The sequence below is a fragment of the Eucalyptus grandis genome, chromosome 8 (assembly GCF_016545825.1).
Source record: "Eucalyptus grandis isolate ANBG69807.140 chromosome 8, ASM1654582v1, whole genome shotgun sequence".
NCBI classification, from domain to species: Eukaryota; Viridiplantae; Streptophyta; class Magnoliopsida; order Myrtales; family Myrtaceae; genus Eucalyptus; species Eucalyptus grandis.
The window spans coordinates 53,964,469-53,989,951 of NC_052619.1; the positions used below are offsets into that span (position 1 = coordinate 53,964,469).

General features: G+C 37.3%; 1 pseudogene; it reads right to left on the reverse strand.

Moving 5' to 3' along the window:
• Positions 1–3,004: 3,004 nt before the first annotated feature.
• Positions 3,005–25,483, reverse strand: part of LOC120287354 — a 69,678-nt pseudogene continuing 47,199 nt past the window's right edge.

The window sequence follows — 25,483 nt, forward strand, 5'->3', positions numbered from 1 at the left end:
GTTGATATTGAACGACGGGAGAGTTTTCCTGACATGACTCATTTGAAGAAGTTAAAGCGTCAGTTGCATAGATTATTGTGGTAATATGCATTATGCTCATCGCAAACTACCAGAATCTCTGGATTAATTGTTGATCGAAGGCCTTGTCATCCTTGATGTAAGTTTATCTGGTTGAAATACTTGGCAGAGGGGTTTAACGTGTGAGGCCTCTTACCATTTCAACTTGAAGAGGTTCAAATGATGCATCGTTGGGCTGCAGAGGAGATCTTTTTCCAATAAGGAGTGCATGTGGTACTTGAAAGGTCCTGCATCTACAATCAAGTTTCTTGTCAAGGAACCCATTGAAACTTAAACAAATTGCTTATTTCCCTATCTCATCTCAGCAGACATTTATTATCGTCTTCCTAGGAATTATGTTCTTTTTACATAAATGAGAATCGCACTTTGGCAAGTTGACTTGAAATCTGACGTTCTTGTACCGTTGAATAGTTATTACAGGCTGTTTTTGCTACCATTTTCTACCTTTAAGATGGATGGCTGTAAACTACTGATGAAATGGGACCATGGTTTTTTCAATCTATTTCATGACTTAGAGTTGGTTTAGATATATTTCCTTTTGATGATTTTGGCTAATTGAGTTACCAGTAAAAGACTAGTCGAATTGATGATTTTGGCTAATTAATTTTGTCAATTTACACATTGGTCACTTATGTGGGATCTTTGATGCTTTAGGTTTCAACATTGATAAGGAGAATTGCTGAACGACAGAAGAGTCTGTATGACGGGACAGCCTAAGTTCTTTCTCTCAATAATTAGTGAGAAATTTATGGGGTCATACTGTGTAGGTGAGCTGTGGCTAACTCGGTTTATGCATAAGAGTTGATGACCAATCGACCTAAGTAAATAAAGATATGAGTGAGACGGCAGTATATCTTTCCCGATCTTTTGGTTCCATACTACGGCTTTTACCGCAGCGCACAAACTCTAGATTATCATTTAGTGCCAAGGACTTAACTGGTGTCTTGCACGATGTGCTTTGAATGGGCATATTTGGCAATATACGCTTTGTTATGGTAAAGGAATTTCAGTTTTTCAGGTTTCCACTGATTTTATTCCTGCATATCAGAGAAAGAAGATGAAAGCTTACAAGTTCCAAAGGACGATCAGTTCATTCTTATATGTGGAAGCCAATATATTTACCTCCTTGAAATTTAACAGAGGTTGCCGGTGGAAACAATGCGAACTTCAGACAACCTCATCATTTTTTCCATGATGGCTTTATTCAATTCCTTCCGGGAAACAGTTTTTAAGAACTTGCTTGTACCGATAAATCTTATGTTCCAATGTGCCAGTAAAACAGTTTTGAGAAAGTGGTCTCCATTGACAGTTTGTTCACCTTATAAAACAGCTTAATTGCCTAACAATGCAAGTCTCATAGTTCCAGGATTCACACATATGCCAATTTTGTCAAGTTCTACCCGTAAATAACTTAGCTCAGAATCCCCAACCCTTGGTAGATTTTGTCGAGTCTGGTAAATGAAGCCATAGGCCCAAGATTAGATTGACAGGTCACTTGCGAGCACATTCATTCAATAAAAATAAGGGTTGATACCTTAAAAAACCCCAAACCGGTACACTTATGACATATTTACCCCAAACTATTTTTTTGACTATGAAAAACCCCAAACTGGTACACCTCTGACAAATTTACCCCGATTGACTATTAAAAACCATAAACTAATATATTTATGACAAATTTACCCTAAACTAATTTATTTGACAACAAAAAATCACAAATTGATAAATTTGTGACAAATATACCCTCTCATAAATTGGATTAATACTACAAAAAAAATTCAAAAATAAAAAAACAGAGCTAAAATCCTAAATTGCATTTTTAACTTAATAATTTGACAAAATTAAAAGGATTTGATTTTGGGTAAATTTGTCACAAATTTGTCACAAATGTACCAGTTTATGACTTTTTAGGATATTAACAAAAATAAAGCATTTACAAGGATTTACATTCATTCGTAGTGATTTTCAGTGGAGCTCCTGTGCATCTTGCGATGGACATGAACTGATAGATGGAGTGCATTATGTGAACAAACTTCATCACAGAGCTCCCTGATGATCTTTGAGGAACCAGATGCTGAACTAGAAGCAATTTAAATTAAGTTGCTCTTGGCATCGGAGTTTGAAGGCAGCCTCAGTGCAGAAGTTGAAGGATTTTGGAAAGCATAAATTTCCTTTGACATCTTTGCTTCCCTATTCGTCCATGACGATTTTGCACGATCCCTGTGGCTCAGCCATTAATTCCACCCCATAGTAGACTAAATGATCCACAATGCTATTACCAGTTACCAGTCAACAGAAACACACTCTCATCAGTCGTCCACAAATATTCCTGGTAATAAAGGATTGGTTCTCTAGAACAAGCTGGTCTGTCACATGACTTACTGCACCAGCATGATTAATTCACAATTGAATAAGTAGCTACAACTGAAACTACCTCCTTCCCTGCTGCATGATGAATCTTCTCCAGAGCTATCACAAATTTTCTTAACCTGATAAATCAGACTATAAAATCCTACATTATACAACCATACCTACAACAAAGGGAAGATTTCAATTACATGTGAACACTACAATGTAAAGAGTACGATCAATCACCTGAGAACTAAGTGGAATCAAATCATTTCCACGTTATCTCACATCAATATGTTTATCTGTAGCTGTCTTTGAGCTAGTTGCCCATAACTATAAGCATTAGTAGACATACATAATTAAAATGTGTAATGCTATTTTCGTAGCTTAAGAGTAGGTCATCAGCCATCACAGAGTGACACAGAGAGAGAGAGAGAGAGAGAGAGAGAGAGAGTAAACAGTTAAACCTTATTACATGTCTTAAATTTGGATTTGGTGCGAAAAGCTCATGATGCCTTCACAAGCACGAGAGGAATCAGTTAAATATTTTTCTAAAAGTTCATGAGTACTACAAAATACCCTGCTTTGTTAAGAAGATAAACAAACAAAAACAGAAAAAAATTGTACGCTGAAAATAGTGGGAGTACTGCAATAAAACTTCACCAGTTAGATTGGTTGAAAGAAATGCGAAGCACATCAAATTCAGTCAGCAACAATTCCCCATGACTTATTAGATATTTCGTCAAGATTGAAGCCATACCTCTCTAAGCGATGGTATGTCTTCTGAGGGAACCGAGAATAGCATGAAGGCAAATGAGCAACAATATCATGTCCATTAGTAAAACGTATTGTATTTGGTACAGTCACTGTAATAAAACGAAAACATTGCATTGCCAATTTGAGGTTGTCCAAATGTTAGAACGTGAACATTCCGTGCATCATGATTGACCTGGAAATTAAGGATACCCAGTTATATAAGTAAAATAAAGCGAGAACTGGTCTGGAAAAAAAGCTTCAGCACACTTAATTAGACAGCCAAATAACTTGAATGTTAATACATCAATGGCACTTTCAGGACAGGGAAAACAACACTATGCATTAATACCCACATGTAGCATTTAACATATAAAGGTGAACAATGAACAGCCCTTCTCTCCATGAGGGTTGAAGGTCTAGCATTACTCTGTCAAGATCCCATCCATAATTTTCCCCACACCAAGCCCCATACCCACAACAAAACAAATTCCAAATCCGCCCCGAGAAAGGGTGTTAATATTATTGAATAGTGAATTTGAATTTGGGGGTGAATTTACAATGAAGGTGCATTTAACTGCTTCCACAAGAAGCACTTGGATGTCAGTGGGCTGAGTCACATCCTGCTAATGACATAAACAAAAAATTCCAGGTTCATTAATTCCAGGTTCATGGTGAAAATGAACCCTCGAACTCCGAAACTTACTGTCATAAATAGCAACAGAGAAACTAAATCTTAAAAAGGGCCACGACACACAGGCATGACGTCACAATCGGCTCAGAACAATTTTCAGCAAGAAACCAGAAAACAATGTACAATTTAAATCATTTAAATGTTACAATTGCCACTAATACTTCGAGAAAAGGCATAGTCTATACTTCATGTGACCTATGATCCTATCAAAGCATGAGCTTTTGTACAATTTGAAGACAAGATAAAGTTTGACTCTAAAAAATCACCACTTTTCATGGAGAAGAGAATCAATGGGACATGAATTTGAGGCGGGTACCATTTCTGGTACCAGTTCCGCAACAGGTGCCTAGAAAAGTACCCTGGACCGATCTGTCAAAGAAAGCCGAGACAAAAAGCCTAATATGGACATCTTAGAATTGGCCCCAGCCTACAACATATCTGGCCTTGTAGTCCGACTGAAGAGGAGCTGCCTCATTTGATTCGAGAGAGAGAGAGAAATTGCGCACAAAGCACAAATTTAGGATCGATATATAATCTCTCTTAAAATGCATTAATGCTTCAAGAACACATGATATAAATTTGAGCTTCAAGTGCCTAAAAAAGTTAATTGTCCAGACCATAAACATATCAACACTCCTATAAAGTTTCCCGCAAGTAAACTTTGTCCCGAATACTTGGATGTCTTTATCCACTATATTTAGGTATTCGACCGGGTTGAAGCTCCAAAGCTTAACATATAAGACTCAATTCAGACAACTACATACCTCAACTATTGATGGTTCGCGTAAAGGGCTGTTTGCACCCTATCCTGCTTATGCTTTGTCTATGGGTTGATTTACCAAAAAAGAAAAAAAAAAGGAAAAAAAAAAAGATGCTGCTTGTTACAAATTGTAAATATAAATATGAGAGCCATAGAAAGTTCAAGATCCACATGAAGAGTCTAAACTCTTCAAGGCAGATTTGGCAGAGAATTCCAGAAAACTCTGAAAAGACCAAAACTGAACAGTTGGAAGAACATATAGAACCAATAAAAATCACAAGTCCCAGCCATAAAGATTTTTCAGCTATCTTACCACAAGATCAAGTCTACAAAAAGGATGCCATAGCTCCTCCCATAGAATGCCCTGTCACCATGACATTGATGTCTCCATACATATCCTTGGCTCTTATAACGACATCCAAAATACCAGGTCGAATTGTTGTATTGTTATAAGCATAATAAAATCCACGATGAACCTAAGCAACAACCAATAGATTAGGACTCTGACTGTTTACAATCACACTCTTGCTGCGATATCGGTGGAGTATGCATCTGCTATAAGTGTTCTTTATAAAAAAATTTGCAATAACCTAGAGCTTGTTGCTATTATATCCAGGCACCATTTCAAAACCACAAATTGTAATTAGATGCAAAGCTTTTTATTTTGCAGGTTTACATGTTAGATTTGACCGAACTTTTTAGTCGGACATGTCCTTGATGCGATGGAAAGACCGAGGGAATTTGATTTGTTTAAACTATAACATCGTTACTAAGGTTGCATGAAGAATGGATCCTCAGTACAAGCGGGGGTTGAAAGTCATTCAACCGATAGCTGACGTCCAGCACTGCTTAAAGGTATATAATTCATGTTCCAGTGGCCTACGAATTTGCGATTCTCGTGATGCCTCTCTGTTTGAATTTTATCTAATTGTTTGTCACTATTCCTAATCCAGCATACAAATAACTGAAGGCATATGTTGCAGTGGCCAAGGACCTTAACGCTGTGGTTATAGCTATCAGAGGTACTGAAGAACAAAGGTATGCATGTTAACTTTGGCTATTCTTCCTTTTACAATTGACACACGAAGGAGTTGATGAAAACTTAAGAGGAGAGCAGCCTCGAGGAATGCATACACAAGGTACATCGGTCTGCTGTCCATACGAAGGGAAAAGGGTGAATCATTTCCACCAAGACATGAAAGTTACTTTCTTGTAATTTTACATGGAGTCGCGAGGAGATCACATGCTTTGCTCAGGTTGTTCTATGAAAAATTCTGTCACCTCTCTTTATTATTTGAGCTGTTCAGTTAGTGAATACTTCTATGTATGTCTGCCACATACAGAATTGCGTTGAAGATCTCTACTGGAGCTTGAAATAAACTACCCTCGCATGCCTGGTGCCACGGTGAGTTCTAGAGATGACGAATCAAGTGAGGGGATCAAATTTGAGTAAACATCAACTCATACAATATATCAGTATATTCTTGCCTTCCTTCTTCGTGAACTTAAAGAATTATATATTCAATGCAATGCAATGAAAGGGGAATAAGTGAACAACATAAGGCTCAGCTTTCCCATATAAAGCTGCTCCACTAAAACCTACAGGCAACAGTCATCACTTAGCTGGAGAAAAGCTGAATAGCTGATATTCAATCAGAGACACTCAACAAATTTTATCCCCAAAGTAGAAACAGCAGAATATCAAACAAACATAAGGAAATTCTATCAATCCAAACATATTCCAGGTGCAGGCATTGATCCAAAGTCTGTAACCCAAGGCCTTAAGAAAACCAAGCAAATATGACACAATGCTCGTCAATTATAGTTTGCCCCATTCGATCAGGCATTACAGCTTCACAGCACAGTCAACGACTCAACGATTTCCTCCAACCCTGAAATGCCCAATCCCCCAAATTCACAATACAAATTTCACCGTCCAAGCTCAAAACCGACCTACTCAATCGTAGAGCCCGTCGATTCACACGTTATCCTAACCGGAACTTCCAAATCCAAATCAAGTCAGAGCATCAGAGCAGTAACTGACACATGAACATGAATAGAGGCAGCCGAGGTTAATTGGGCAGCCGTACAGATGAAGACCTGATAAAGGCAGATGAAGGAAGGCATTCAACGTCGACCGTACTCATCATGTCGACAGCCAGAAACTTGAAGATGAGAGAGGGAAATTGTTGCCGGCTGATGAAATCATATACAGCTCGATGTGAAGCTTCAGTTGAGCGCTTCCCTCTATCGTTCAGAGAACTCATTGGAGCTGGTTCCGGGGATCAATTTTGCAATTCGAGGATTCATACGTAATTTTCTTTTTTGGGGGTAGAAGGGATATGTAGCCAAATATAATTGTTTTTTTCTTTTATCTTTCTTATGGGTCCATAAAAATAAATATTTTAAATTTTATTTAAATATCTCACATAAATACAAGTTTTGAATTTTTAGTATTACAAAAAGGTTTGAAATAAATATATTGAGGTGGGTATAATTGCAGGTTTTTTGTGGCATCTTTGAAAATTATTACATAAATTATGTGTTATCGGTAATTAAAGTTGGGCTTTACGCCCTTCCTTTTGAATAGCCCGTCCTCGTCCCCGATCCTTATGGGATCTTTTATGTCTAGGTGCCGCTTTATTGGGCTTTTGTTTTAAAAACTATTGACTTTTAATAATATCATAAAGTATTTCGATAAAAAAAAAAGGTAATTAAAGTTGGAAGTTGAAACGATTACAAATGGCAAGCAAAGTACAAAATGTGCTAGGACAAGATAAATGATAGTTTTTTTTTTTTTTTTTACTTTTACCCCAACCGAATACTTCATGTATTTTTTTTTTCGATTGCAAAAAACTCGAAAATGGTAAATTTGTGATAAATATACCATTTGCTAAATTGGATTAATACAACAAAAAAATCACAAAAATTTTTGCCACTTTCTTTGTGACAAACGGGGCATAAAATCCTAAATTGATATCTTTCTCAAATGAAATCACGTGTAATTTAACTTAATAATTTGAGAATAAAATTTAATAAAAACTAGCATAGGGTAAATTTGTCACAAGTGTACCGGTTTATGGTAAATTTGTCAAAAGTATACCAGTTTAGGGTTTTTTGTGGTCAAAAAAAGTTTGGGATAAATTTGTCACAAGTGTACCAGTTTGGGGTAGGGTATTAACCCACAAAATAAATTATAGTCTTTTTTTTTTTTTTACTTTCCTTCATGTATTTGAGAGAGCAAAGGTTCGCGCGTCTTCCATGACTTACATGGACCAAAACGCAATATATGGACCGAGGACTCCGCCACATGCCCCCGTGCTCAAATCTTCCATGACTTACATGGACCAAAATGCAATACAATGAGTTAATATGCAGGCTTTTGTGCTTTTCTTCGTAAATTTTTGATTGAATAATTAGGTTCAATTGAATTTTTCTATAAGCAAGTGAATAAACAGGCAAAATTAAATAAGATAAAAAGGAGGATATTTGATATTGGTTAATTCAGAAGCTACGCTTGCAATTAAATTAGTACAACAGCACCGTGCATGTCACGTAGATATCAGAATCGTGTATGGGTTTGCCATACCAAGCGGTCTAATGAGGGTGAGAAGAGAACTATCCACTTGAATTTAGCTTGCATCTTAGTCCGTTCATCACTACAGTACTAATAATCCATCACACACCCAAGACAAATTCTGAAAAAGAGTCCAAATCCGCACTAGTTTAAAAAATTGCATGGAAAAGAGAAACCCCTTAACCTGCCCAGTTACCAATTGCCCTTGTTTATGACATTAGCTAGTAACATCGTAATATTCATCAGTTTCTAAAAGTAGCAACGTTCATTAATTCAATCAACTTATAGCATATTATCAAAGAAATAATGATTTTACTATGTCACTGCTTTGTTGATGGTCGTAAATCGCCCAGCTTTTTGGAACTTACATCAATATATATGACTAGAAGTATAGCAGGTCGCATGATTTTATCACCATTATTTAGAATTTACAACTCCTATTACAAGTTTACTATGGACAAAATATTGTTCCGTTTTGAGAAACTAGAATATTAAACACATCCTGTTAGTTAACTCACTGGTGGATTATTTGAGATTTTCAATATTTATGCTTTACGTCCTGTTAATTAGATCCATGTTGCTATAGAGACAGTTTACAAAGATAGTCTCTGGGGTTCGGGATAAACTTGTGGGAAAAAGCGAATGGATCCCTTCGTCCACAAAATGCGAACAAATCACAAGGACATATAGCAGAGCAATTGTTTGAATTCATAGGATCTTGTACTCCATGAGGAACACTTTGGAGACCTCTTGCCTCCGAAATTCTTTGTATGTGATGGGATGACAGAATGTCTTGATCAAATAAATTATAAAAGAAACTCATTGTAACCATACAACTTGTGAGCATGCACTCAACTCTTAAATTCATGGTGTCTCTAGTATTTAGTTCATCTGGCAAAGTGCAAGGACTCTAGGGGACACAAAAACAGAGAAGAACATGCCTATTTTCTAAGACGTGGCGCCTGCCAAAGTTCGATGATGAGTACCTTATCTCTGTAGAATTCGCTGCTATGTCTCTCATGTTCTAAAATATAGTGAGTTAAATCTATGAAGTTAAACCACTAGTAAATCTTGCTAAAAGTGGCATTATTTGATTAAGAGTTTTACTTGTTCTGAACCTAACAAGACCATCTTTTATCCCTTTCCTTTTCCTTGCAAACAACGTCATTCAATTCAAGTCATTATCACTGACATTTGGCCCCATTAATCCATCCATAATTGAGTTAGAAATGTTGAAAGAATCCACTTCGAATAGGTTATTGTGGTATTTTTAATTGGGTATTTCTGGAGCATAGTTTGGTTGGACGTGATTTTTATCTCCTAGCATTGCTACCTCCAACAAATATCAGGAATGAAGGAGAGTTTTCGACAAGGTGGCCAAGGAGGTTTTCTGTGAGTTGAAAAAGGTTTATTTCAGGTGGTCGCTCCACGGTCATCGCGGATCCCCAAAGAAAAGTGGCAGTCAAATTGAAGGAGTTCGAAAAAGTTCGTGAAGAGGAAGTTCAACGTAAGTGCAAGTGAGTTACAGTACTTTAGGAGCGTGAATGATAATTATATTATTTTAATAATCAAATTTTTATTAGAAATTAATTTTTCTACTTCTATTCCCTCAACTAATTTTTGAGCAAAAATATACGTTTGATAACAATACAAAATTTATATTCTTAGAATAGAAATTCGTTTAATGACGACACAAAATTTCTCCATTCCAAGTGACGGTGAGAGGTGGCCAATGGCAAGCAACCGGCGGTGAGCAACAAGCATTCGGTGGCCGGCGATAGGCAAGTGGTGGGCGGCGACGCGCCATGAGCAAGTAATGAGAAAATTTTTATTTCTCACTTTTGTTTCAAATATAAAAAAAAATTTAAAATTTTAATTTCTTCTGATTTTATTCTAAACATATTCTTGAAGTAAAAATTTGTTCAAAATATAGAAAAATGAGAGTATGTTACTAAATAGATTTATGTTCCAAATCTGTTTTCAGAATAATGAAAATAGAAAAATAAAATAATAAAATAATTATCATACGTGCTCTAAATGATTGGTAAAAGTAAATTTTTCTTGATTTAGTTATTAATTGAAGTGAATAATAGTCCCACAACATGTTTTATTTTCTCACTCTCGTGCGTCATTTCTATGTGAAATTAAATGATTTGGATCTTTTTTCAGATTTAGCTAAAACATTATCTAATGTCAAGACGGGCGCATTTGGTTACCAGGCAGGTGCGGGGGTTTCTCTTTTTTCTTGTGCATAACTAGCACGCTTTCGGACTTTATTCAAGAATCTGTCTTGAGTGTGTGGCGGATTAGTAACGTAGTGGTGCTGGACTAAAATGCAAGATAATTTCAAGTAGATATTCAAAAGGCCCTTGTCGGCCCTTTGCCGGCCCTTACCATGGTGGCGAGGGTGGCCCTCGCTAGATCAGGCGGGGCGACCCTCACCCAGCCCTTTTCGACATCACCAATGGCCGACTAAAATGCTCTTGATCGGCTGAAAAATTAGGCCTTTATTTCAAACAGACACAATCACTTCACTTCACTTCATTTCATATTCTCATTTGAAAATAATATCACTTCAAACTCTTATTTAAAAAAATGATGAAACTTCAACCCATTGTTTTGAAATAAAATCCATTTAGATCTTTATTTAAAATTTTCTCATAAATCAATCCCTCATCTGGCTCAAGTCAAATTTTATAAGCACAAAACAAATTTATACATGGCTTTATTTTTCTTACTAAGCTCATACACTACTCATTCACTTTAAAGAAATGAAAAAAAAAAAAAAAAAAAGATAATTGTGTTATTTATTTTTGTGATCCCACATTTTAGACCCATATTTTCTCTTAAAGTTACAACTATTCGACATGAAATTTTTCCACACTTCGTACCCTTCGTGACAACCACCCATTTGGTGACCGTCTTGATGGAAGACGAGATATAAATAGGAACGTACGTTCATTTCTGACGGATGATGACAATGTCTAACTCAAACTCTCTCATTCATAATAAACCATCAAGATGCGAGAGTGAATTGGGGTAGTAGCGTGTCCCCAATCTTCTTTAATTTCAGGTTTTCGACGAACTTAAACAAGAACAATGGCTGGAGGTTTGTCTTTAATCGATCCTAGCTTCCGCATTTGAATTATTTTATCTTACATTTGGTATCAGAGCATGTTAAAGGCCTCTGCCTTGTTTTTGTTGTATTTTTGTGTGTTTTCGGTGTATTTTCGGGTTTTTGTAACATGAACAGTAATTCGGAGTTATGAGGCCAAGAGAGAAACTCGCAAATTCCGGCGACCCACCCCTTGATTTCGGACCCGTACGGTCGCACCGCCATGAGGAATATTAGCCATGAGTTATTTCAGCATATCGGTGTTCGCCGGAGGCTAATCGGGCGGCGGAAGTCGCAGTGGTTGAGGATTTGTGTTTTTGGGAATTTTCGTCTGATTTTGGGGCCAATTTTTGCTCATTTTCGCCGAAACTTGGACCCATGTGATCGTACCGGCATGCTCTTCAAAACCCATTATTTATTTCTGTCTGGGATGGGCTGCCGGAGAAGAAACGGGGGCGAAACCGCAGCGGAACGGCGAAAAACGGCGAAGAAAACGACTCTGTCGCGCGAGGAAGAAGGCGCGTGGGCTCCACGCGCGCGCTACAATTGCAGGCGCGTGGAACCCACGCGCCACACGCCGTTCGCGCGCGCAAACGCTGTGCACCCGCGGCTCCTTTTTTACACTTTTGCCCCAAATTTTTCATGTTTTTGCAATCTTGCCCTTGGCCAATTTATTTATTTACTGTTCTGCCCTTGATGTATTTATTTATTATGTCATTTCATGCATTTTTTTTATGAATATTTTATGCATGAAATTTAATGTCCAATGATTCATATAATTAATTAATTAGAGAGTAGCCACAGCATCTTTAATTAATTAAATTATATATTAAAAAGCTCCGGATCATATTTAGAAATGGACATTGATTGTAATTAATTATATTAATATGATGAATTTTATCCCATAGGAATTTTCATTATATTAATATGATTAATTAGGATTAAATATTATATTATTTTTCTTAATTTACCCACAGGGATTAAGAAAAGGCATATAATATGGTAGTTTCTTCATGAAGTAATTATGAATCTATTTAAATTAAAAACTTAGCCCACAGATAGTTTTTATGTTATGTGATTCATATTGTGACATGTTTACATTGGTAAAACATGATTTATTTATATTTGCCTCAAATTTTGTGACATAAGCATGATTATTTGATATGTAGTTTCGCAACCTGTGAATTTCTCTGAATTTAAGTTTGATGTTCCTATACTGAATGGTGAGAACTATAAAGTTTGGAATGAGTCAGTTCTTCTTCAATTGGGGTGGATGGACATTGACTATGCTATAAGGAAAGACGAACCACCTGCTCCCTGCGATTCGAGCACTCCCAGTGAGATAGCTCTTTATAACCAATGGGAGCGGTCCAACCGCGTTTGTGCCATGTTTATAAGAGCTAAGATATCTCCTAGTATTCGTGGTTCGGTTGCTCGGCATGGCAATGCTAAGGCTTTATTGGAGGCCATAGATGCGCAGTTTGAAAGTTACGAGAAGGCGCATGCCATGACCCTGATTATGAAGTTTTCATCATTGAAGCTCACTAGTGTTAGAGGTGTGCGTGAGCACATCATGCAAATGAGGAACATTGCAGCTCAACTTAAGAACCTTGAGGTTGAGATATCTGAATCCTTCCTTGTGTATTATATTCTGAACATTCTCCCACAACAGTATGTTCCTTTCAAGATCTCTTATAACACACATAAGAATAAATGGTCTATTAATGAACTCATGACCATGTGTGTTCAAGAGGAAGAAAGACTGGTTATGGAATTGGGAGAAAATGCTCATTTGGCAATACAAGGAAAGAATAAGGGCTATGGCAAGTATAAGGGAAAAGGTAAAATACCTCTCCAAGCTGACATTAAGAAAGAATCCAAATGCTTCTTTTGTAAACAGAAGGGGCATATAAGGAAGGATTGTGTCAAATTTAAGGCCTGGCTCGAGAAGAAAGGTAATCCAATCTCTTGTGTTTGTTATGAATCTAATATGACTCATGTAAGTCACAACACTTGGTGGATTGATTCTGGATCTACAATCCATATTTCGAATTCCATGCAGGGTTTTCAAAACCACAGGAAGCCAGTGGGAAGTGAACAAAGCATCTATTCAGGAAACAAGATGCGTTCGCATGTGGAAGTTATTGGGACATATAGACTAGTTCTCAATAGTGGTTTTGTTTTAAATTTGGAAAAGACCTTTTATGTTCCTAGTTTTTCTAGAAACTTAATTTCAATTTCAAGACTTGTACCTTTGGGATACTCTTTTAACTTTTCAGATTCAAACTTCTTTTATCATTTAAATCTGAAATTGTCGGGAGTGGTACTTTGTCGATGGTCTTTTTTTCGAATTAATTTACAAGACAATGCCTATTATGATGCGATGCATGTTCATGATAAAGCTGGTATAAAACGATGTGTTGTGAAAGAACATTCCTCTATGTTGTGGCATCGGAGATTGGGACATATCTCCATAGAAAGAATTAAGCGATTAGTAAATGATGGAGTACTCGGTACTTTAGATTTTACTGATTGTGATATTTGTGTGGACTGCATAAAGGGAAACGGACTAACAAGACAAAGAAAGGTGCCAAGAGGAGTACAGAAATATTAGAAATCATACACACGGATATTTGTAGTCCGGATATGGACTCATGTGGTCAGAAATACTTCATCTCCTTCATAGATGATTATTCACGTTATATGTATCTCTACTTGATTCATAATAAGTATGAAGCATTAGATGCCTTTAAGGTATTTAAGGCAGAAGTATAGAAACAATGCAATAAGCAAATTAAGATCGTGAGATCAGATAGAGGTGGAGAATCCTATGGTAGATACACTGAAGATGGACAAGCACCTAGTCCATTTGCAAGATTTCTTCAAGAGCATGGGATAGTTGCCCAATATACTATGCATGGTTGTCCGGACCAAAATGGCGTAGCGGAAAGAAGAAATCGGACCTTATTAGACATGGTGCGTAGTATGCTTAGCAGCTCCAAACTTCCTAAATCCTTGTGGACTGAAGCACTTAAGACGGCAATGTACATATTAAACCGAGTTCCGACCAAGGCTGTCCCAAAGACACCTTTTGAGTTATTTAAGGGTTGGAAACCGAGTTTGCATCATGTGCGCGTTTGGGGATGCCCGTCTGAAGTGAGAGTTTATAATCCACAAGAAAAAGTTGGACCCAAGGACCATAAGTGGGTATTTCATTAGATATGCCGAAAGGTCTAAGGGATACATGTTTTATTGTCCATCTCACACCACTAGGATTGTGGAATCAAGAAACGCTAAATTTCTTGAAAATGACTTGATCAGTGGGAGCGATCGATCGAAGGACCTTGATCCTAAGAAAGATCATACAGATACTCAACATTCCACCTCAAGTTTAAGATTGGTTGTTGCTCATAATGCCCCTTCAGTTCAACCGGCTATTGAACAACCAATCGTTGAAGTTCCACAACCTGCGATATTGATCTAGAAGATCCAGGTTGTTCAGCAATTACCAAAACCGTTGAACAACCGGTTGAGCAACACGCTCCTCAAGAGAATGTTGATGCAACATTGAGAAGATCTTCTAGAATAAAGAAATCGGCTATTCCTAGTGATTATATTGTGTATTTACAAGAGTCTGACTACAATATTGGAGCTGAGAATGACCCTAAAACGTTTTCACAAGCCATGGATAGTGATAAATCCAATTTGTGGTACAATGCCATGAAGGAAGAGATGAGTTCTATGGCATCTAACAAAGTCTGGGATTTGGTTGAGTTACCTAATGGTGTGAAGGCCATTGGTTGTAAATGGGTCTTCAAAACTAAGAATGATTCATTGGGTAACATTGAAAGATATAAAGCTAGACTTGTTGCCAAAGGATTCACTCAAAGGGAAGGAATCGATTACACGGAGACTTTTTCTCCTGTATCTAAGAAAGATTCTCTTCGTATTGTTTTGGCTTTGGTTGCCCATTTTGATATGGAATTACATCAGATGGATGTGAAAACGGCGTTCCTCAATGGAGAACTAGAGGAGGAGGTTTACATGAAACAACCTGAAGGATTCTCCTCTAGTAAAGGTGAGCATTTGGTGTGCAAGCTTAAGAAATCTATATATGGCTTGAAACAAGCATCCCGCCAATGGTACTTAAGGTTCCATGAAGTCATCTCTTCATTCGGTTTTGTAGAGAATGTCATGGATCAATGTATATACCAGAAGGTCAGTGGGAGCAAAATTTGTTTCCTTGTACTGTATGTGGATGATATACTACTTGCAACCAATGATAAGGGGTTGTTACATGAGGTGAAACAATTTCTCTCTAAGAGTTTTGACATGAAGGATATGGGTGATGCATCTTATATCATTGGCATTAAGATCCATAGAGATAGGCCTCGAGGCATTTTAGGACTATCTTAAGAAACCTATATCAATAAGGTCCTAGAGAGATTTCGGATGAAAAATTGTTCACCAAGTATAGCACCCATTGTGAAGGGTGACAGGTTCAATTTGAACCAATGCCCGAAGAACGATCTAGAAAGGGAACAAATGTACAACATTCCATATGCTTCTGCTGTTGGAAGCTTGATGTATGCTCAGGTTTGCACTCGACCGGACATCGCTTTTTCTGTGGGAATGTTGGGAAGATATCAGAGTAATCCAGGTTTAAACCACTGGAGAGCTGCAAAGAAAGTGATGAGATACCTTCAAGGTACCAAAGACTATATGCTTATGTATAAACGGACTGACAACTTGGAAGTGGTCGGTTATTCGGATGCGGATTTTGCGGGTTGCGTTGATTCACGAAAATCAACATCTTGATACATTTTTATGTTAGCTGACGGAGCCGTGTCATGGAGAAGTGCCAAGCAGACTTTGACTGCTACTTCCACTATGGAGGCTGAGTTCGTTTCTTGTTTTGAGGTTACCTCACATGGTGTATGGTTGAAGAGTTTCATTGCTGGGCTTAGAATTATTGATTCAATTTCTAGGCCATTAAGAATATATTGTAACAATTCAGCTGCGGTTTTTATGGCTAAAAATGCCAAAAGTGGCAGTCGAAGTAAGCATATCGACATTAAGTATTTAGCCATAAGGGAACGTGTTAAGGAGAATAAAGTGGTCATTGAACACGTTAGCACCGAATTGATGATAGCTGATCCTTTAACTAAAGGCATGCCACCAATGAAGTATAAGGATCATGTGACTAGTATGGGAATAGGTCTCATCATGTAATTTGTCGTCATATGAACGATTTTTGTTGTATGAAACTCATGTTCAGTTGTAATGTTGATTCTCAATTTTTGTGTACACATTTTGTTGTTTATGAGAATAACATTTATCCTTGATTCTAGAATAAACATGGGGTTTATTCATTAAGATATGTTGTCACATATAGGCTGACATTAAAGAAATAAGATGCATTGTGTTACATTGAAGATATTACTCACTCTTAGAGGACATGTCGCCATGATCCATGTGTTTTGTTTCTTTTCTTTAAGCATAAAGTTTTCGTGGAATTAGTTGGATAATCTGTATGATGAAAATGATGGGATCAAGTGGGAGAATGTTATTTATTTTTGTGATCCCACATTTTAGACCTATATTTTCTCTTAAAGTTACGACTATTCGACATGAAGTTTTTTCACGCTTCGTACCCTTTCGTGACAACCGCCCATTTGGTGACCGTATTGATGGAAAACGAGATATAAATAGGAACGTACGTTCATTTCTGACGGGTGATGACAAGGTCTAACTCAAACTCTCTCATTCATAATACACCATCAGTACGAGAGTGAATTGGGGTAGTAGCATGTCTCCAATCTTCTTTAATTTCAGGTTTTCTAACGAACTTAAACAAGAACAATGGCTGGAGGTTTGTCTTTAATCGATCCTGGCTTCCGCATTTGAATTATTTTGTCTTACAAATTGAACATGAAAAGATTCTAATCCAACCCCCAAGTGAAAAAGAATCATCACATTTTTTATGAATTCATAGGTTTAAATTGTGTCACAAGCAAATCTCTGACCAGCTAATATCTTTAGTGTTTGTCATCTAATGTAGAAAGACTTTTAGACTTTGGTAAGGTTACGATGACAAACTCCTACACTTACGATTGAACTAATTAACAATGACTCAAATTGAATATTTCGTGATTGATGATCATCTCCTCCTAACTTTTTTCTATATCGAAACAAAAATTCACGACCCATTGTGATGCGGGCGGCCAGGCTGAGTCGGACCTACCCCACCTCGAGCCGGGGGTCCATCTCGCCGTGAGCCAAGCGGTGGCTTCAATTCCCACAGAGGGAAACGAGATATACATTTCCCCCGCACCGCCTGGCGGGAAATTTTTGCACCACTGGCATGAAACCAAAAGCGAAAAAAAGGGAAAAAGAAAAATTGAAACCAAAACAAAAACAAAAATGAAAAGCGAAAAACAATTCAAAACAAAAAATACGCAAAGCGCGACCCCTCCCCTGCTTCCTCCCAGATTCGGACATTCATTCAGATGAAAATAAAACGGCTGCGATCCTTTCACCATCCCACTCCCTCCCTCCCTCCCTCCCTCCCTCCCTCCATCTCTCTCTCTCTCTCTCTCTCTCTCTCTCTAGAACAAGCACCGACGACCTCAATCAACCGATCGATCGGCCGGTCGCCGCCGTCACAGGCTTTCAGCACCGCCGTGGCGAAACCCTCGAAGCAGCGGGCGCCGCCCGACGGCTCCGAGGAGCAGCGGCAGCAGCTCAATAAGCCCGGTCAACAAGAAGGAGCTCGAGGCCCGTCGGACCGCCCAGCCCGAAGTGGATGTCGCCGCCGCGGCCGCCGACGCCGACGAGAATGTCGGGGCCGAGGAGGACGACGATGAGGTTCAAGGTTCGCCAGCGCCGTTCTTGCTGTATTAGTTGAATTAGGCAATTTCACACTCCATCCTTGAGAAATCTCTTGGAGTACTCCGTGAGAAGACCCCAAATGTATGGATCATAACAAATGGCTTCAAAACTTTTCCATAGGAAAAAGGATGTCAAATAGCACGAGTAAACCGATAAATTGAGAGCAGCAATGCGGACAAAATGATAATAATAAAGAACAAGTTGATTTTATTCATGTAAAGAGTATTTTTCGTATGGTTAACAGTTAAGCGCTTTAATGGTGTACTACGTGATGATAATGACATCTTTTTCAGTATAAACAGCTTGATAGCAGGACAATCGGCATGAAAGTGAACCTGAAGAAAGTATCGGCCGTGCTGGGTTGCAATGGCAAGTTATTCTTTTTCCAGAGCTTCATAGCTTCCTGCAGGAGTGTAGCATCTTTGAGCTATTTAGCATAATGCTGCATTTCCATACCCCAAGTTAACAGAAGAAATGGGTAAACAAAACGAAAGAAAATCACTCTATATAAGTACATATCATCATTACAGATATATGGTTTGTAGAGCCAATTGTAAGGGTCTATCCATGGACATTATTCTTCCGCGAGGCCTTCTTACCTACAATTTTGTCAGCCCTTAGTTTCTACCGTGAAGGACTAAGTGCGCCATGGTGATTTAACTTCTTAGGCAAAATAAGGATTAAGAGATATTGATGCGGATTAGATTATGTGCTCCCAGTGACAATTAATTGTTGTAATCTCTTGACATGAGACACACTATGGAAATGCAATTTGATTTGATTTATTTTGCTTGGAATTAATGAAGAGCTTAATTACTAGAATCAGCTTGAATGTAGACCACTAAAGCTATCGGTTTATAAAAACACGGTTTGCCTAAAGTGAACACTTTAGGCTAAGCTTCAATAACGAATTAAATTACTTGAATTGGAGGTGTCATTCAAGAAATCAAAGGTTTGTAGAGCCAGCAATTGGTGGAAAGATCAATTTACGGAACAAAGTGTATGACACATGTTAAGTTGGATTGAGCTTAATTATGTCCGAGACATGAACAAGTTAACAAGTTTGCACGTGAAAAATAAAGAAGTCATGATTGACACTTTAAACCAATATAAACACATTGAAGCATGTCGAGGAAGTTGACATGTTACTCCCACAAGATACATTTATACACATCTAACAATGTTATATGTACTTTAAATCGAATGTGGTTTCATAAAATGATATATGAAAAACTCTTTGAAGAATTGACAATCTTTGCAATGAAAAAAAAGAAATGTTCATTATCAACTATTGAAAGATTAAAAACTTTACTTCTCAAATGGAGCAAGAAGTTAACTGACAAAATCCACGTAGGTTCTGCAAGACATCAAAGAGAAGTGTAATATCCTCTGTCTTTGCAATTTTTAATGAGGCACCACGTCCATGCATTTGGAGCCATTGTTCTTTTCATATTAATGGAGTCAAGGATTTCACAATACATCTCCTTCATGACCTCTGCATAATATAATTAATAAGAATTAAATATCAGATAACAACACAATTCGTCAAGAGAGCTCACCACACATTTAAATGAAAAAAGGAAAAACCGGTGGGTGTTTCTCCTTTCTAGCACTCGCTCCAGAACAATACGGTAAATTCGACATTATTGAAGGGGCTGCAGGCGAGCTATTACAGGCAAACTAATATGAAGCAAACACAATGAAAACAATAAAAAGATGACGTCTCTATATTCACAAGCGCAATCCCTGAAAGCATAATCATTCCTGATCTATATGTACTCTCCTCTTCAACTCGACTGCACCAAGTACACACCCCTCGAATGAGTTACTCAGATTTCTCCCCCGTCTGTAGACATCAAACTTAACCTTAAAGCTCCCTACTAACAAAGAACCATCACTCTGGCATTTACAATCCACGTCAAAATTCCTCAGCAGCAAAAAAAGAAAATCCTAACAGACAACAAGCACACTACCTATGGAACTGAGGGACTGAGCAGCGGAGGAGAAGGAGCTGCGATTTTGATATGCATGGACACAAATTTGAGCACATTCCACGACTTGGTTATCATAAGGGGAGAGGAATCCACCTGAGCTGAAATGAATCGGAGGCTTGGAAATGAGGTAGTGTCTACGAGCTCTCAAGACGGCGTGCATGGCTTCAAAGCCATTGAATCACGAGTTGACAAGTTCTCAAGCCTGAAAGTCGTGGTGTTTTTTTTTTTCGGGTCATATGAAGGTCGTGGTGTGGCTAAGCGATTTTTTTAATACTTATACAAGCTTTGAGGAATAATACTTTTGATCACTCAATCTATTTCTAATAATAAATACTTAAACAAAAACATACGTTTTAGATACTCGGAGATATTGCATTGAACTAACATTCTTCTCTCCAAAAAAAAAAAATTAACATTCTCAATTCTACTCCAAATTCTAGGACATTTTTTTTCTTTTCTTTGTTTATTTTCTTATGCCACATCATATATTCTTGGTTCATTACCAAGACCATAACTTATGAGTATTTATACTACACCAGCAATTGCACATTGAAATCTTCCTTCTCCCTCAAAATTTGAATTTGACTCATTATACTCGGGTGTTACATTTCTTTGGCTTTGAACAAAGTTCGCAAAAGACTTGACCTTCTGCATTTCCCTTTTCCTGACTTGTACATTAAAAAATCCCACCCCTTAGAATGGTAACTGGGCCACCCCGGCCCAGACCCAGCACAGACTGCCCCTTTCGGGCCCGAACCCGTGAGGGGCCCTACCAGGCCAGGCCTGTTAGCAATAAGGGGCTGTGCCAATGCCCGGGTACTGGTCCAAAGCCCTTCTTCTTTTTCAAGGGTGACTGTAATCAGAACAAAAAAGTGAAAATAGTGACGGTAATGTAAGATCTTGATGATGATTTTTCATGAATTTCATAGAGAAAAGAAATTCCTCGTAGCACGGGAAAAGAAGGGGCACGGGATGGAGCAGTTATGAACTTTTTCTTGCCGCTGAAATGAATCTTTCTTTTTTTCCTATCGCGCTTCTTTTGACTAAAATCTCGCGGACAGCCAAAAAGGCATACTAAAAGTATTGATGGCTCTTCTTTTCAACATTAGCAATGGCTCCATCTTCTTTTTCTTTGTTTCATTACTTTAGGTTGGGTTTAGTTCAACCTCTTCATTATCACTTTGCTTTGTACCTCTTTGGCAATTTCGCCGTGAATGGTGGTTTAGGTCCTCAAGGAATTGCTTTATGCTAACAATTATGGAATTTTTTTTTCCCAAAAAGATGTGCATTTTTACTCGGTAAGCAATTGCCCTCTATCAATTGAAGTTTAACAAATAAGTTCTAATGTGTGCTAAAATTGATATGACAAATAAGTTCTTATGTGTGCTAAAATTGATGTATTAATTGATAGATCAAATCTTGTTTAACATTTAGCAAGTGAATATATGGATTTATAAAAATAGATACTATACAACCATGAAAATCTAGATAGTCCTCATTTTCTTTTAAAAATCACTTTTGGAAAAAGTGAAAGTTGATATTCTAGAAAATCTTGAACTTTCCACTTGCTATAAAAAAATGTCCTGAACATTCGACTTTAACACAAAGTATGTGAGCTTTCATTTTAATATAAAATTTAATGACCTTTCAACTTTATCAAGTTAATTTAGACATTGTAGGAGGATGTCCATATTGTAGATTTGACAAATTTGTTCAAAAGATCAATCAAAGTTTCTATATTGGCCCCCTATCAACGTATAACAGCATTTGTCTGAGACAATAAGGTCTTCTAATCAACACTAGCTAGACTTTAACCATTAAAGAAAGACTTGGACAATGAGGTCTTCTAATTAACACTAGCTAGACTTTTTTATCTTTTTTGTGGCCCATAGGAACAAGACCCACTTTGCTTTATACCTGGAAACTGCTATTTTTGCAGCCAAAATTGTTCTCACAACACCAGAACCCTTACTATTGCTACTCATTCTATAGAATATAGTAAAATAAATATTAAAATTTTGAACCCAAATTATTAAAATAAACACAATATATTGGGTATAAAAGTAGTTTCTAGAATCATATTAATCTAAAAGATTAATCAGGTGATTATTGGTACTATATAGATAAGGAAGTTGCTTTTGCAAATGTTGTGGAACTAGAATTCCTAAATTTCTAGGGTTGAAAGAAGCCTTATTCATGTTCTAAACGTTATCTTTTTATTCTAATGTAAAGCCAAATACTTGAATTTGGTCTCCTCCCCTCATGATATTCATTGTACCCGTGACAGATATTATTCTCTTTAATGAGTAAGATGAGGTAAAATTGTTGTCTAATGGGCAGAGACAGAAAGCATCTTTTTGCCTGGCCAATGCATTAATATCATTGAAGAAGGAGGATTAGAAGAAACTAATGACAACACCTCTAAACGGGGAAGTGGAGTTGTGAACCAGAGCTTGCAACTAACTACCCATTAGCTGCAACAACAAAACCTATTCAGATTCCTTGATAAGATGCCTATTCTAGTTCCTTAATTTTCCGTGGGAAAGGAATAAAAGGTCTTATAGTGGAACCGCATCTATGCAAGAAGTCTTTCTTTTCCTTTAATGAGGTGGGAGTTAAGGCGGTGGATCCCACCTATTTCCCTTCTTCACCTACCTTTTGAGCTACTGGAGAAAGCTCAATTTCAATAAAAATAGAAGAAGTCTAATTTCAAAAATCTGCAATGAGACTCTTGGATTTGAATTACTAAAACAAATGTCTAGTGAAGTAAAATCCAAGCTAAAGCCATCAAAAATTAAATTTGATCTTTCATTGATCTCAACTCAAGAAATTTGATCTTTTCATCCACTCAATCATCTTGAATAATGTTTCCAATCATAAAAATTTTCTATTGCGCTCAAGATCTATACTTGTAAAGATTTGTAGATTTATGAGTTTCATAATGGAACACTAGTGAAATTTTATTTTTCCTCTTTTGCTCCATGTGCTTCCTCGATGTAGTCCTTCCTTATCAAGTATCAACGGGTTCGGATTAATCAACATCTTTACCGATTGAAATCTGAAGGTCTCGTTGTTGTTGGCGTATTCATCACTCATGCACGCGCCGGCAACTTCGAGGAAGTCGGCTCATCAACCACCAGGAACGACCATTGGCATGGGGTTGGCTTTTGGAGGCGTGTGAGCAGAGCAGTGACAATGAGGGAAGATCAAGGATCTGGAGCGAGGAAGAAATGGGCAAAAGGTCAAGGAAGGAATCGTCGTGGAGTTTAAAAAAGTTTACCTAGAAAAAAAAGAAAGAAAGATAAATATTCTAACGGACATGTTGAATATTTTGGTCTTTTCACTTTAACAATTGCGTATTAAGGTCTACGAAAATAAATCTATCCTAATATACTAGCTCGTACCCAGGTATTCGGTCAATTTTTGTAACTATTAGTATGCAAACCATGGATTTATAAAAAATGATCGATGCGTTGGCATGTGCTTATTGCTTCTTAGTCAATTTTAATATCTCCCTGGGAGTGGAAGAAATATCGAAAAATGAATGTTTGGCACATAAAAGTATGATCTAACGTTTTTTGTCCAGGTTATGATAGATATTTGAGGAATCAATCCACTAGATCCATGCATTTTATCCATTTTCTAGCAAAATAAAGGCACACGTGTAACAAAAATACAATTTGTTCGAAAGAAGAGTGCTATTTGAATCATTTTAATTAGGAAAACAATTAGGAAAATCGAGGATGATGAAATTGGCCCCTTTTTGGTAATCTAGATTAATAGGTGGCAGCATGCTGTCAGACTCTTTTTGAATATCACGTGGTCAATTATTTAGTCAACATATAGCTGCCATCTTTTTTTGTTTTTTTTTAGCTGACATTAAATATACTAGTATATAAAGTAAAAAGAATATCCTACTTTTAGGGATCTCAATATGATTAAGTACTTATCTATAAATATTAAATCCACCATCAAATGCTCAAGTTAATAATTGGCAAATAAAGAGGTGATGGTACATAAATTTTTCAATTGGAACGATGGTTTCCCCACCTTTAGTTCTCCACTTTGAATAATATGAATAGATTTATTTATTAAAATAAAAATCAATAGTCTCTCAAAATGTGATAGGAATTGCACCATTAGTTTATAGTTCTGATAGGCTTGCAAAGCTCTTAATAATTCTATATATAAGTTTTATTTGCATAGCCTTAGACAGTATGAGTCTTACTCGCTGTTTTGCATCATAAAACTTTTAAGGGCCATACGAATGCTCACGAGACGGACGTGTTATCTTTTGTTCTATCAGCTTGTTTTGTTTTGTCAAATTTGTATCCTTAGATGGTTTTGCGTTCGCCAATTTACCCAAGTAAAGACTATTAAAATAAATTTTAAAGGCACTATTGTTTTTTCAATTTCACTAAATGGTACTTTATCCAATCCTTGTGGATTGTTGCTTCCAATCTATAACTTGGAGCCTATTGTCACGGGACGAAAGAGAGTCGACCCGAGAGATTAAAGTTGCCCGAGTCACCGCGCGGTCACGATCCCAATTGATCGGCCTATGACACTATGCCCATGCTTTGTGCAGGGCGATATTGTGCTGTCCGTTGGCTAAAAAATTGGAAATTTTCAATTTTGTTGGTAATATATATAAGCGACAAATAGCTTGTCGAGTAAATCCATAGTAAATTACCAACACTGTCGGTATTTTACCAACATTTCAATAAAAGAAATAAATTGCATGAACATGAATTGCAATTACCTCTCTACCCATTTGCGGCGATTAAGCATGCCAAAACCGTCACTCCCCCCCACGACCTGTTCCCGCTCCATATTCTACAAGAGAAATGCATCGAACTGGGTTATCGAGAAAATGAATACTTGACATAAAAAAAAAAAAAAAAAGAAGGAGAAGAAGTTAAATCTCCGTACGTTTCACATAAGGCAAACAATTACACGCAATCAAAGGAGGCGATCATGCAGCGAGATAGAGGGATTGATTGCGATCTTTGTCTATTATTGTTCAAATGCAAAACCTCGATTCCAGTTTCGCAGGTTCGCGGATTTTATGGTGATTTTCGCGACGGATGGCGACTGAAAGCTATGGCAAGCTGAGGCAAAGGAAGGAAAGGATGACGATTTTACAGATTTTTTCCTGATTTGCCCTCCTGATCTTATTCTGTTGGTGGTCACTTTCGGTGATATCGTTATTTGCGTGAGGGCACCGAAGGAAGTTTAGTTAGAAATTCAAATTTGGGGTTCTGTCTTCTGT